This window comes from Phyllostomus hastatus, unplaced genomic scaffold (assembly GCF_019186645.2).
Source record: "Phyllostomus hastatus isolate PE091 unplaced genomic scaffold, TTU_PhHast_1.1 phas_contig_40, whole genome shotgun sequence".
Lineage (NCBI taxonomy): Eukaryota > Metazoa > Chordata > Mammalia > Chiroptera > Phyllostomidae > Phyllostomus > Phyllostomus hastatus.
Genome location: NW_025333872.1, coordinates 6,000,060 through 6,014,488, shown reverse-complemented (window position 1 = coordinate 6,014,488; position 14,429 = coordinate 6,000,060). Strand labels below are relative to the sequence as shown.

Genomic DNA, 14,429 nt, shown 5'->3' with positions numbered 1-14,429 from the left:
ATCTTGGGGCACCTGCTCCTCATCCCTGGACTCTAGGGTTATTTCCTTTAACAAATCCTCACTCTGTGTCCAGCACCGCAGTTCTCTTTGGGACAGGACGTGGGTGAAGAGAGCCAGCTCTGATTGCTTTTCTGCAGATTCTTCTGCTCTTTCAATTCCCAGGCTCTTTCGGGAGGTGATTGATGCAACAATTTATGGATTCATTTAACAGCTGTCTGCTATGGCCAAACTCTGTCTGTATACGCTAGATGTTGGGGATATAATGGTGAACAAGTCAGAGCTTCTGCCCCCTGGAATTTACAATCAAAAGCGTCTCTGAGAATTCCAGCTAGATACCAGTCTATGCCCAGTCCTTGAGACCGTGACCTCCATGGTGCCAAACACCTTCTCTTTCCTGTTTCCTTCCCTCTAGGGTTTAGAATACTAGCTCCCGCTTATGTAGCTTTGTCAGGTACTCTTCTAAATGTTTTAGGTGTAATGTCTCATTTAATCCTCTGAACAGTCCTATAAGGTAAGCACTAGGATTATCCCCATTTTATAAGTGAGGAAATTCATACGGACAGGAGAGAATTTTCCTAAAGAGGGCACCAGAAATAAATGGCAGAGCTGGGATTTAAACCCAGGTCACTTGAACCTTGGCTGATGTGGCTCAGTGGGTTGAGCATGAGCCTGTGAACTGAAAGGTCACTGGTTTGATTCCTGGTCAGGGCACATATCTGGGTTGCTGGCCAGGTCCCTGGTTGGGCGTATGTGAGAGGCAACCGACGTTTCCCTTATGTTTCTACGCTTCTTTCCTTCTCTTTCTCCCTCCTTTCCCCTCTCTCTAAAAATATAAATAAACTCTTAAAAAATAAAAATATAAACCCAGGTCACTTGACGCAGAAGGCTCTGTATTTAACTGCTAGGAAAACCTACTTCCTTGCCTAGCCTCATAGAATATGCACTTGAGCCAGGGGCTTAGGAGTTGCCAAAAGGGACTCCATGGTTCTGTATGTTGGGTGATACAGAGGAATCTGTTAGCTGAGCGTGTGTGCTAATACTGTTTACAGGTAGGGTTGGGACGACTGCACAGAACCGGTATCCTCTCTTAGGGGCCCTCTGTGTGTGTGTTTCCTAAGCCTCCCTTATCAAGAGGAACGGACCAAGGATTTGATGCAAGAAAGACTGCAACATTGATGTAATGTGCCAGAATCTGGGAGATGGGAAACTGAGACGTCCATCTCTTTTGTTGGGAATCCTTAGGACTAGCGGAGACTGCACTGGCTGGTGTGGCTCATTTGGTTGGAGTGCTGTCCTGTACTCCAACATGGTTGGGGGTTCAGTTCCAAGTCAGGACACATACCTAGTTTGCAGGTTCGAGCCCCACCTGGGGTGCCTATGGGAGATGACTAATCAGTGTTTCTCTCTCACATTGATGTTTCTTTCTCTTCCTTCCTTTCTCTCTAATATTAATACACATTTTTAAAAATAAAAAAAGAATAGCAGAGACCCTCATATTCTAGATTCCAGGAGGAACAGTCCCCGGTAACTGAGTAAGGAAGACGGTCAAGGAGTGAAGCAACCATAAGATGCTTACCCCTTCCCCACGGCTGCTGCACCCCAAAGCTGCATCTGTGGGTCTGACCCTGCGCCTCCAGGCAGGCTGGGACCACGCCTGTTACAGAAACTAGGCCACAGGGTAGAGGTTCCATGGATTCCAGCCATTTTAGCAGAACCTTTCTGAAACTCCAGGTTTCTCACAGGAGCCCTCCGCACAGATCTGGGGAAACCCCGAGGCTGTCTTCTCTGCCTGCAGTCAGTCCTGCAGTCAGTCCGTCCCCACCGGTCTGTCTTTGAGAGAGGGGTGTGTGTTGGAGGCATGGGTGTTGGTGCTGGGGCTCCCGGTGAGAGGGGGGCCACACCAAGGTCACAGGTGAGCAGGATGTGAACATTCAGAACTATGCTGGCCTCCAGGCTGCTTCCCTGCCATATCATCCCCTTCCTCGCTCATGTGTAGGTGGGTAGGTGGGTTCTGTGGAACCTTCAAGTGCCCCAGCCCGCTGCCCCAGGCACACTTCTGGCTGGGGAAAAAGAACAGGTTGTTCTCTTGAGAAACCACAAGAGGAAGTTTAGGGAGGGCTGGGGCGGGGAAAGTTCTGGGGCCCCTGCCAAGTTTCCCTTTCAAAGCCCAGTGGGTAGATGTGTTTATTTTGGTGTGTTTCTCCTGCCCTCAAAGACATTTAACTTTTAAACCCTCTGAGTTTTAAAGAGCTGCTGAGGCCTGCCCCATTACAACAGAAGGGTGCGTCCAGGGACACTTCTGGAAAGGGTTTTGGGACAAGGTACCCATTTTGGGGATTTCACCTGGGATTCATGCTGGTTTGGAAAGGTGGAGTAACTCCCAGAAAGTCTCCTTTTCTCCTTCTGACCTTTCACCTTGCTCTTCCCAAAGCACTTCCTGCAGCCCTGCGTTCCTCTGAGGAATGCGGTTATAAGCTGAGTAATGTTGCCAGGAGCTGTTCTAAATGTTTTGACCACCTTATCTCACCTCATATTCACCACAGCTTCAGGTAGTAAATACCCTAAACCCCTATTTACAGACGGGGAAACAGGTTCTGAAAGGCTAAGAACTTTGCCTGAGGGTCACAAGCTAGTAAGTGGCAGAAGTCAGATTTGAACACTGGTCTGATTTCAAAGCCTGTGCTCTTGATGTCTAAATTAACCCCCAAATGGAGCATCAACTCCCCCAGCCTATCAGACCCTGAATGGTAGGGAGTTTGGAACCCAAAGATTAAAAATGATGCAGCTAGTGTGGGGAGGGGATGGCTTGGGTATAGAATTGGAAGGGATCCTGGGAAGTTAGTATATTGCAAAAAGAACAACTATGTGAAGAAAGAAGATGTGATGGGTGACAGGTTGAGGTCAAACTCTGGAAGGTTGAATCAAGTGGGAAGAAGATTTAGGAGGGATGTTATAGCTGTGTTCACATATTTAAACTGTTTGCCTTTGGAAGACCCTGGGTAGTGGGAACTGGTGGAGGCAGATTTCTAAAAAGCATAAGAACTTTCTAACAAATAATTGCCTGATTCCCTTCTGAAGAAGTTGGTTCCTTCTGCTTTGGAAGGGCTTCTACTGCGGAGAAGACTCTAAAGCCCCTTCCCCTTCCACCTCTAAACCTCCCCGGTGACTATTTACCTGCTTCCCCCTTCTTTGTCATCCTTCCTTGCTCTGCACTCCCTAGTCCTTGGTGGTCCCCATCTGTCCACCAGGTGGGGCTGTTGTCCAGCGTGTCGCTCCAGAGGCTGCTGGATTGGAGGGAGGGATTGGGTGAGAGCGCCACCTGGTCCTTCAGCGGGCATCTGGTTGTGTGAGGCCTCTCCCCTACCCCATCTCCGGCTATCTACATACCAGGGCCCAGAGAGCTACTTTTGACCCAGCACAACCCCCATAAAAATGTCTCTTAGGTCTCCTCCGGGCTCAGGCTAGACCAGGCAGGCCTCTGCCCCTGGGGCAGACTCCCTTCCACTGGTCAGGATTCCCTCCCTCCCACACTGGTTCTTTCCCCTCCCTGACCTTCCTTTGCCCTTGAAATAGAAAAACCCATGTGTTCTGTGCAATGGGCCAGGCCAGCAGCCCTCATGGGCCAGGCAGGGTACCTGATGTGGCATGGCTTTTCAGTCCCTTCAAAGACATGACACCCATGTCATCTCCCCTAAGGGGCCTCAAAAGCCACCTCCCTCTGAAACTATTTGCCCTCAGTGGCCTGACCAGTTCTCCCACCCCGTAGAAATTCTTCCTGGATGGCCACTCCTGGGGTGGGGGGAGGGGACTGAGGCAGCGTCCTTAGGAAGGAGGGAGAGGAGGGGGGCTGCCTTGTTTGTTGACCCAGATCTGCTTGCTGCCACCTCAGACCCCTGGGAAGGTACAGAGTCACCGAGGCCCCCAGGGACACAGCAGCCAGGGCCCAGTGTGAGTGGGGACTGAGAGTACGGTTACAAGCCTTGTGGCCGGAGGACACGTGGAGGACAGGCCCGGGGGAAGAGGCCAGGACTAGAAGTGTTTCACGCACGTAGTAACTCATGTCCTCTCCTCAACAATGTAGTGACGCAGGACACCCATTTTACGATGAGCAGACCAAGGCACTGACGGTTAAGCAGCTTGCTTGCATTCATACAGCTGGTCAGTAGCTGAGCTAGAAGCCCGATGCAGCCATTGGGCTGTAAAGTTCTGCACATAGCTACCAAGCCATGCTTCGCTTATGAAGTGGTGGAGAGAGGCTGTGCTCAGCAGAGGCACCACCCGGGTTTGGGTGCTGGCTTGGCTCCCTCCCCGAGTTCCTCCTCTGCAAGGTGGGTACAGTATAACCCCCACCTCACTGAGTCTCACTGTGAGGATTAGCAATATCTAATTATGATTATTGTCATTATTTGTTTATTTTTCAACCACAGTTGACATACAATAGTGTATCAGTTACAGGTGCACAACACAGAGATTAGACATTTGTATAACTTGCAAATAAGTTAACTTGTCACCCTGATAAGTCTAGGACCCACCCAGCACTGTACATAGTCCTTACAATATCACTGACTGTATTCCCTGTGCTGTGCTTCACGTCCCCGTGACTGTTTTATGTCTGGCCATTTGTACATCCTAATCCCTCCCCCTTTTTCCACCCTCCCATATCCCCCTCCCATCTGGCAACCATCAGTTTGTTCTCTGTATCTGTGAGTTTGTTTCTGTTTTGTTTGTTTATTTTGTTTTTTAAATTCCACATATAAGTGAAATTGTATGGTACTTGTATTTCTCTGTCTGGCTTATTTCACTGAGCACACCACCACCTAGGTCCATCTGTGTGGCAGATGGCAAGATTTCATTCTTTTTTATGGCTGAGTCGTAGTCCAGCAATGGCTAATGTTCACTGCGTGCATACCTCGTGGAAGTGTGAGCTTTTTGTGTCCTCACAACAGGTCGCTGAGGGAGGCACCATTAGTATACCTTTTTGAACAAGGAAACTGAGGCACAGAACGGTTAGACAGAGTAAGGAGCTGAAGCTTCAGATCCCACACTCCACACCAGGTTCCTGAGATAATTCACAAAGCCCTGCCAAGTGCCAAGCAGGTCATAAGCCCTTATAAGTGACAGCCTCTGTCAACCTTGTATCACCGTCCTACTCACCTTCAGGACTGAGCTCCTGGGGGTGGACGTGGGGGCTACCGGAAAACAAAGAGTCAGCGCTGTTTTCTTTCCTTACCATCCCACCTCTGACCTCATTTCATCCTTTTTTCTAAAATAAAAATCAGCCCACAAGTTCTGGCCTGTGGTCAGACAACTGGACAGAATACTTGACATTGGGGCTGTCCCAGAAACTCCCAGCTCGGGCCCCAGCGTTGTCTGCTCCAGCGTGCCCTCCCTGCAGTTCTCTGTTTCCTTCCCTGCAGGCCGTCCTCTGCCCCTCCCCGGGGCCCCGAGTTCTGGGAAAGGAAGCCCAAACAGGGCCTCAGACCCAGCAGACCTTGCTCTCCAGCTCGGGCTCCAGCTGGGAGTGTTGGAGGCTGTGGAGGAGGAGAGGACGGGGCCCAGAGGGCCCCCAGGCTGCCTGTCCCCATGGAGGCTCAGTGCTCCTGGCCTGAGCTCTTCACAGACTCCTTCCTAAGCTCCAACTTACTAAGCTGACTTTCCTGGGTGCTCTGGTCAGAATCAGCTCTGAATGAGACCCAGGGGAGGGTTCACTCTTCTCTCTGGCAAGCAGGTATCTCAAGCTGTCTTTAGATTATGAAGGAGAGGAATGCTCTTCCCTCCCAACACCAGGCCCCTGGGAGTCAAGGCTGATTTCTCCTTTCCTTCCAGCTCCCTTCCCTTCTCTCTAAGCAGTATCTGTTACAGCCACAAACTTGGACACCATTCAGATGTGAAATCTATTTTCATCACAGTGGGAGAGGATCTTTGGGTTATAGTCTCTCGGATGTCCTGGGTGGCTGAGCATAGGTCAGATTCTCCCAGGCCCTGTCTTTCTTCCTTCTAGTCGGCTGGTGCCTGCTGGTCCTCAGGGCAGCCTCCATCCAGTCTCAGAATTGACTTAAGTTTTACTCTCAGTTCTCTTGATCTCTAAGGAAATGGAGTCTTTTCCTGCCTGGGCCAACCCCTGGAGCTCTGACTCAAAATTCTCTTTACAACCACTAGATGTGAGCTTGGTGCCTTCTGGGTGGTCCTCAGAAAGTCTTGCTTCTCCCTCTCCTTCCCTGCCTTCCCTCTGACACAGCCTCTGGGAGTCATTTTTGGTGTTCCTTTCAGTAATTGACTTTGTGGATTTCTCTGAATCCTCATTTCTTCCTGGGCCTGTGGCAGTGAAAATGCTGGAGATAATAATAGCATATCTTTGCATAATACTTCCACGTGCCAGGGAGTGTCGTAAGTGCCTATATGCACTATATGCCATCTGTAAAAAAGTTTATAATAAATATGATATCAATTAAGCCATTTCTCATTTAGTCCTCATGAGAATCCTAAGAGGTTTCCTTGTTTTACAGATGAAGAACTGAGAGGTCCAAAGATTAAGGAACTTGGCCTGATCAAACAGCTAGTTAGTCCTGAGAGCCTGGTGGCTGAAGGAACTCTGACCTGCCTTTTTGTGTACATTGTGTCTGTGTATCTGTGCACACATGTGCTCGGGGTGGGGGGCGGTGTAAGACAAGTTCCCTGTTGAGACATTGTCCTGAGCATGTCAGGATAGGTGGAGCAGGCTGGCAGACCTCCGAGCTGCCTCTGTTTGTGACTGTGTGTTTGTGTGTGGTGTGCATGTCTGGGTGGCGGTGAGATGGGGTGGATCGGGTCCTCCAGGCAAGCCTAGAGTCTCTCCTGTCCCTCAGTGCTCCTGGCCTGAGCTTCAGGGTTATTCACTAAGCCAAGCAGGATGGAAGGGAAGGAGCAAGATGGCCCAGCCCTGCCCCAGCTGCCAGGTCAGGTGTCGCACAGGACCCAGGAAGCAGGAGTGGGTGGTGGCGATGTGAACTTTGCTAGGTGGGGCTGGGGCCCTAACCCATCTGAAGAGCCCTGGATGAATCAGCCCGACCACAGCCGCCCCAACTGCGGTGATGGTGAAAACAAGCTCTTCTTCCAGCTCCCCTCCAACGCTTATTTTCCTTTCCTTTCTTTCTCCGAGACTCAGGCTTAGGCAGGGGCGTGGTACCAGGCACTGGCTAAAAGGGGCACACTGCTGGAGTTGGTGGCTAAGCTGAGTCCTAATGCTGGAACTGCAACCTTGACCTTCAAGATACTCCACCCATAAATGGGCAGCACCCCTGACCCAGGGTGGATGCGACATACCCTGTCCAGAGGACAGGACTGCATAGATCTGGGACTCCCGGGCACACCAACCTGGTCCTTCCCTCCGACAGTATCTGTAGGTTCCAGAGGATCACCCGATCTTCTTTACAGTGTAGCTATGTTATGACATGCGGTGTTGGGTTCAAAGTAAGTGTAAAATCAAAGTTACTAATAAAATCTTCTTGAGCTGCTCATAAAACACAGTTGGTGTATTTTCTCCCATCTCTAAGCATCTCCAACATAGCCAGATTTTATTGGAGATAAATGATACTAGCCAGATGGCCAAGTCTTTGGTAGACGTTGTGTTGAGCCTGGGGTAAGGGACCGCGTTGTATGAACAACACGGAGGTTTCTGTGGTTGGTTGGTGTCTTCTCCAGCAGATATCGTTGAATGTGTGAGAGTTAAATGTGCACGTCTAGGAATTCAGCGTGCACCGTCTTACGGGCTCCTCCGGGCTCCCTGAGAAAGGTTTGAGTGATGTGCTGTGGGAATCTGGAGGGAAGAGCAGTTGCTTTTGGGCGGATTAACCAGGAATTTCTTCTCAGAGGTGCCATTTGAGAAAATAAAAGAGGTGGAGATGTGATGAGAAATTGAACTTTAAGTGGTGGTTGCTTTTGTGTGTTTTTACTTGTCTGAATATCTGAGTTTTTTTACTGTAAGCTATGTTACAGAAATAATCATTTTTTATTCTTGTTTTTATGACAATTATTAGGCTGATTTATTCTTTATTATTATTGATTCTAAAATAAGTAGTGGCTTTTCCTACAATCACTATTATTTCTGTAAAAATAATTGTTCTTAATATGACCACTTCTTGTTTTTTAATGGTTTAAAAACTGTTGGTTGGAGCATCATCTCATACACAAGAAAGGCCGTGGGTTCTATTCCCAGTGAGGGCACATACCTTGGTTGCAGGTTCGGTCCCCAGTCAGGGCGTGTATGGGAGGCAGCCAGTTGATGTTTCTCTCTGTCTCCCTCTCTGGAATAAAAAAAAAATCCTTGGATGAGGCAAATAAACACATACATACAAACTGCAGCACCCCGCAGGAGCAGGAGGGTAGGACGTGAGTGAAGGTAAAAATGGAGAGGGCTGGTGCGTTTCAGAGACCCTTTGTCTGCTTAAATGGATGTGTTCATTTGAGGGCAGGAGTCATCAAGCTTTGTGGTCTCAGAAATACTTTACATCCTTAAAAATTATTGAAGATCCCAAAGAGCTTTTTTGCCTTGAAGGTTGTAACCGTTGCATTTCATTTCTATTAAAATTTTAAAAGTATTTGTTAATTCCTTTAAAGGAACAATAAGAAACTCATTTCATGTTAACATAGCATCATATTTTTCATAAAATAATAACTCTATGTTCCAAAGCAAAAAAAAAAAATTAGTGAGAGGTGTGGCTTTGTTTTACATTTTTGCAGATCTCTCTAATGCCTGGCTTAATAGGTGACAGCTGGATTACCAGAGCTGCTGCTGCTGCCGCCTGCGCAGTGTGCTGTTTTAGTCGGTGTGCACGAAGGCAGGTGTGTGTTCGCAAAGGAAGAGCCTCGCTGACTGTTCTAGGGGATAGCTGGCCTGGCGGGACACAGAGCTGGAAAGAAATTTGGGGATGCTGGTGAAGAAGCTAAATCAACAATATTGTACTGGGGAGTCGGGACTTCATTTAGTAGGTAATGGGGAGCCACTGAAGGCTTTTGAGAAAGGAAGTGAGGTGATCACAACTGTTTTAAGGTGATTTCTAGGGCATTAGTAGAAAAATAGTATTGGCCAGAGGGTCTACAAAAACTATAAAAAGGATCGAAACTAGGGTGACCCCAGTAGAGCTGGAAATGAGGGATGATTTGGCAAAATATTTCAAAGGTAGAAGCAGCAGAACTTAGTAGTTGTTTGGTAGGAAGGCATGAAGAATCATCTGCTCTGTGAAATTGCTCTTCCCTCCCTCTGTTAGGCACCATGCATTCTTCTAGGATGAAGTATGTGGCCATATGTTGTAGCTGGCTGCTTGCGTGCCTTCTCTCCTATGAGACCTCCTGAGTAGATGCTCAGTCAATGAATGAATGAGTGACAGTAATCAAGAATTAAGGCCCTAGAACAGGGGTGTCAAACTCATTTCTACCGGGGGCCGCATCAGCCTCATGGTTGCCTTCAAAGGGCTAAATGTAATTTCAACTCCTAAACAGTTAGGGAGTAGTTACATTTATTCAGTCCTAAAATTATTTCAGCCTGTCAAAGGCAACCACTAGGCTGATGTGGCCCCCAGTGAAAATGAGTTTGACACCCTGCCCTAGAATATTTCAGCTTGGGGAGCTGGTAGAATATTGGTGCCATTAACAGCAGTTTAAAGGCCAGGGAGAAAAGATGCCTGTCGTCATTAAGTAAAGGGTGGGAGGAGATGTCAGGCTGGGAATGAGAAGAAAATAGTGGGTGGACCTCGAAATATGCTGTTCTCATGGCAAGGAGTTACATCTTTGTAGGTACTAAAGATTTGGGGAGAAATATGAAAAATGTCTAGGAGAGATCAGGGATTATCTGCTCCTTATCCCCAAGTACCTCTGGTCAGTCAGGGCTGTGTTTTTCAAACCTAGGAATGTTTTTATTTTAACCCATTTATGCACACACAAACACACATGTGTATAAAACAAACAGGTTCCACTAAACAGCGCTTCCCTTCCCCCACATGACGCACCTTTTACCCTGTTCATTTCTTAGGGTGGTTTCATGACGGGCTTCACGACCCAGCAGAGAGTCTTGACTCGCAGGTTGAAAACACTGAGTTGGAGAGGTATCAGTTTGTATTCTCAAGCAGCAGAAGCAATTGTCTGATATGAGGCAAAGGGAAGAATTTATTGGAAGGAGGTTGGGAACTCATAGACTCACCAGAAAGCCTGCAAAACCAGATTTGGAAATGGGCAGAAACGGACAAAGTGCAGGAGGGCTGGACAGAGGGACCCGCAGGGAGGTGAGGAGATGACAGCAGCTGACTGGTCGCTGCTGCCCGGCCAGGCATGGTAGGAATGGGTGGGCCGGCCTGTCCAGTTTTCATAACTCAGGGCAGGCAGGCTGGCTCCTGGATTTGCACTAGGAGTCCCCCAAAGGGGAGCAGCAGTGTTATGGGAAAGGGAATCGGGTGCTCAGCAGTGAGAAAAGAATAGCCTACACAAGGTAGGGACCGTGACTTCGGCTCACAAAAGCTATCTCGTGGTGAGGGGTGTCCTTACACTGTAGTGGATCTAAATGGGCGTATCCTTGCCCTGCCGGTGGCCCCATGGTGGGTCGGTTCTCCCTTCGGAAAGCACTGTCTATGGGGACAGAAGTCAAATGCTTCTAAATATCCTGATCCTCTGCCTTGGTAATTCTACTTTCCAGGCTCAACTGTAACTTAAATTATTCTGAATGTAGAGAAATTTTTGTCTGATGTTTTCATCAGAGCATTATGTACAGTGACAGAAATTTGGAACAACTGGAATGCCTCGCAGCAGAGCATGGTCAAGCAACGTACAGTACAGTTGACCCTGAGCAGCACGAGGGTCCGGGGCTCCGACCCCGCACACGGTCGGAAATCCACGTGTACAGTATTTTTGAGAAATACCTGTGTATACATGGGCCCATGTTATTCAGGGGTTAACTATATATCAGATAAAATATTAGATAGCCATTAAAAATATCAACTGCAAAAATAGGTGATGCCACAAAAATTACCTATATAGTAAGTAATGCTAAGGAAAAAAAGTCAATACAAAATTATGCATATGATGTATTTACAACTATGTATTTCTCTCTCTCTCTCTCTCAAATGGAGAACAGACTGGAAGAAAATACACCAAAATATGTAGCGGTGGTTGTTTTGGGGGCAGTGAAACTATGGGTGAATTTTGTTTCTACTTTTTTCCCTTTTTCTAAAGGTTCTGGTTCTGCAATAACATGAAAAATGCAAAACAAGTCATGAGTTGTGTTTCCATAAGCATATAGAAAATCAGTCGTGTCCTTTTCACAGCATCTCACTGGAGATAGTCAGTGCTGAGTGAACAGTGTGACCACCCAGAGGAGAGCGCCTGGTGTGGCCTGGGAGGTGACAGCTGCCTCTGCCCCAAGTTCCCAAGTAAGTCAGCACGATCTGTGCTGGCCCTTTAAGTCAGGTGGCGCCAACAGAACTGAAATATGCAGGCAACTCTGGGGTGACCAGCTCAGGTTGTCATGGCAGTTGGGGTGGGTCTTGATGTTAGATGACTCACTTGGAAGACCTGGTTACCCACGGATGGGCAGAGTGGGTCTGAAGTGTGAAGCAGGCATTTCTTTGGGGGGCCTGCTTTCAGCATGTCCCTTTTGCAGTCTGGAGCAGTGGGGAACTAAGGTGGCGAGAGCAGGAAGCAGGACTGTATCCAATATCTGCCTTCCCCAGCTCAGCAACAGAGAAGGAGGTGGAGTCTGGATTGAGCCCCAAGATAAGGAATATGCAGCAGCTGACAGGGCAGATCAAAAGAAACAGCTGTGCCCCCAGGAGAATGAACTCCACATTCCATTCTCTGATCCCACCCTCATTCTCTCTTCTTCCAAGTGCCTTCCCCCCACACCCCCATACATGCACACTCAGCATCCCCTTCCGCTAGAAGGGCCTCCCCACAGCCTTGGCTTAGCTCCCTTAGAACCTTCCCACCCCCACCCCCCCTCCCTTAACCAGAGGCTCCAGGGCCGCTCTCCAGCTGTCTGGAAGGGAGAGAGTACTCTGGACAGGTGGCCGGAGGCGGATGGAGAGGGGCCTTATCCAGGGCCAGGCTCCACCTGCCAGACTGGGCCACCCTCAGACTCACCCGTGTGTGCGTTATTCCAGCAAGGCCCAGGAACAGGAGGGGGCTTCGCTGTGACGCTGAGGCTGGGGAAGCCGAGGCAGGACATGGGGCATGTGGGGTGCATGGGGAGGAGGGTGTGCGTGGTCCTGATGGCCAGGTCTGTGAACATCTGGTCAGTCCTCACTGTGGGTGGGTCCTCTAGGGGCTTGCAGTCCGAGAGGGGAGGTAGACAGCAGGTAGAAATACGCCTCCCAGGGTGGCTTAGGGAAGTCATTCCTCTTCAGAGTGCCTAGGGGTATCCCCCAGCTGTAAGGAACCCCTGCAAGGCTCCATGTCTCCTGAGCAGTGACCTGAACTGCTCAGAACACACCAGACTCCTCTCAAGATTTGCCACCCTAGGATTTAAACTCAAGGAGCTAGGAGAAGCAGATATTTTCCATTCCCTGGGGCTGGGCCAAGCTCTTAGGCCACCAGTGGTAATTAACACCCTTCTTCTATGTCACCCGCAGTTCTGACCTAGTTCCAACGTGAGCAGTGAGACTCGGCTGGACCCGGGCACTGAGGGGCTCCCATGCAGCGCTGGTTCCCACCGTGTGCTGCTTCTGTGTCCCACAGCTGTAGGGACTCTGGACGTAACTCCCGTGCTCCTGAGTTCGTCCATGGCCTGTGTCCTGAGCATACAGAGGGTTACATTCCGGGGGGGCAGGTGGGTGGGCGTTTGCTCTGATGTAAGGACAGTGGAAAGAGGAAGGCAGTGGTGGGCTCTCAAGGCTGCCCACCGGCCTGGCTGCCTGCAGGGAGGGCAGCCCCGCACATCCCCATCGTTCAGTGCGGGTGTGCGTACGGGGGCCTCACCACTCTCAGCCCACAACTGCTGGCAACCTGCAGGGCCCCACATTTCATCGTAGTTAGATGACTCCTGTGAGGTCTCCGAGGCCCTCCAGTGTCCCACATCTCCAGCAGAGGGCTGGGCACTTCCTCTCTGACATGGCCCTCCCCTGCACCCCACCAGCAGATACAGTAAATATGTGCTAATGATGACCAATAATAAAACTGCATAATTTGAAGAGCCCTTTGTTCAAACTTTATTAAGAATTCTGCTCTGGTCCATGTGGCTCAGTTGGTTGGAGCATTGTCCCATAACCAAAAGGTTGCAGGTTCAGTTCCCAGTCAGGGCATGTACCTGGGTTGCAGGTTAAATCTCTGGCCCGGGTGCATATGGGAGGCAACTCATCAGTGCTTCTCTCTTGCACTGATGTGTGTCTGTCTCCCTCCCTCTCTCTTTAAGAGCAATGGGGAAAAAAGTCCTCAGGTGAGGATTGAAAAAAAAAAGAAGAAGAAAGAATTTCAGAGTGGCCCTGGCAGGGTAGCTCAGTTGTTTAGAGCATCGTCCCTATGCACCAAGGTTGTGGGTTTGATCCTGGGTCAGAGCACACACAAGAAACAGCCAGCGAATGCATAACCAAATGGAACAACAAAACGATGTTTCTCTCGCTCTAAAAATCAAATTAAAAAGTCAAAAAGGAAAAGAATTTCAGGGTGGCGACAACAGAGCATTAAGCCGGGTGTGGGCCTTCCTGGGCATCAGGTCCCGTGTCACTACGCAGGCTGCGTGCCCGTGCAGCCAGCCCTGATGGGAGCTGACATTTGTCCAGCATTCGCCAGACCCTGCCCTGGGTGCTCACCGTGCATGATCTCATTCCTTCCTCTCAGTGGCCCTGTTATCCCTATTGTGTGGATGAGGAAATTGAAGGATTAGACAAACCACATAACTTCCTGAGGTCACCAGCTCTTAAGGGCTAGAGCGGGGGATGGAACCTCGCCTGCCTGTCTGCAGAGCTGGGGCTCGTAACCACCACCCTGGCAGGGGTAGGGAGGTTGCTGGGCAAGGCAGCTGCTTCCCGTCCCCATCTTCTGCCCTATCAGGGGCAGGAAGGAAGATGAGGAAAGAAGCAGCAGCTGACAGTGCAGCAACAATGGTGGTGGCGGTGAGGGTGGCCAGCCAGACAGAAGTGGCGGGTGGGGACAACGTGAGATGGCAGAGGAATTGTGTGAGCTGGAGGCAGCTGATAGACACCACAGCTGTGCCCTCCACCCTCTTGCCCAATGTGGGCATCGCTGAGCCCTCTTCTCTCCTCCGCCTCGTATCACCTTTAGCCCTGCCTCTGTCTTCCTCTTCTCCCCTGCTCTCCCTTCCATCCCCGCTTCCCAGCCGCCCTCCACTGGGGAGCTCGCTCAGGGCTCTCCTCCAGCTGTGTCCTCAGTATTTTCCCACAGAAATAACAGCCAGGGTTTAGTGAGCACCTGCTATGTGCCAGGCACACCGCTAGGGACATTTTACGAGT

General features: G+C 49.7%; 1 protein-coding gene across 5 annotated transcripts in view; it reads left to right on the top strand.

Moving 5' to 3' along the window:
* Nucleotides 1-14,429, top strand: part of CCND3 (cyclin D3) — an 89,615-nt gene that overhangs the window by 1,126 nt on the left and 74,060 nt on the right. The gene's annotated exons all lie outside the window — the stretch shown is intronic.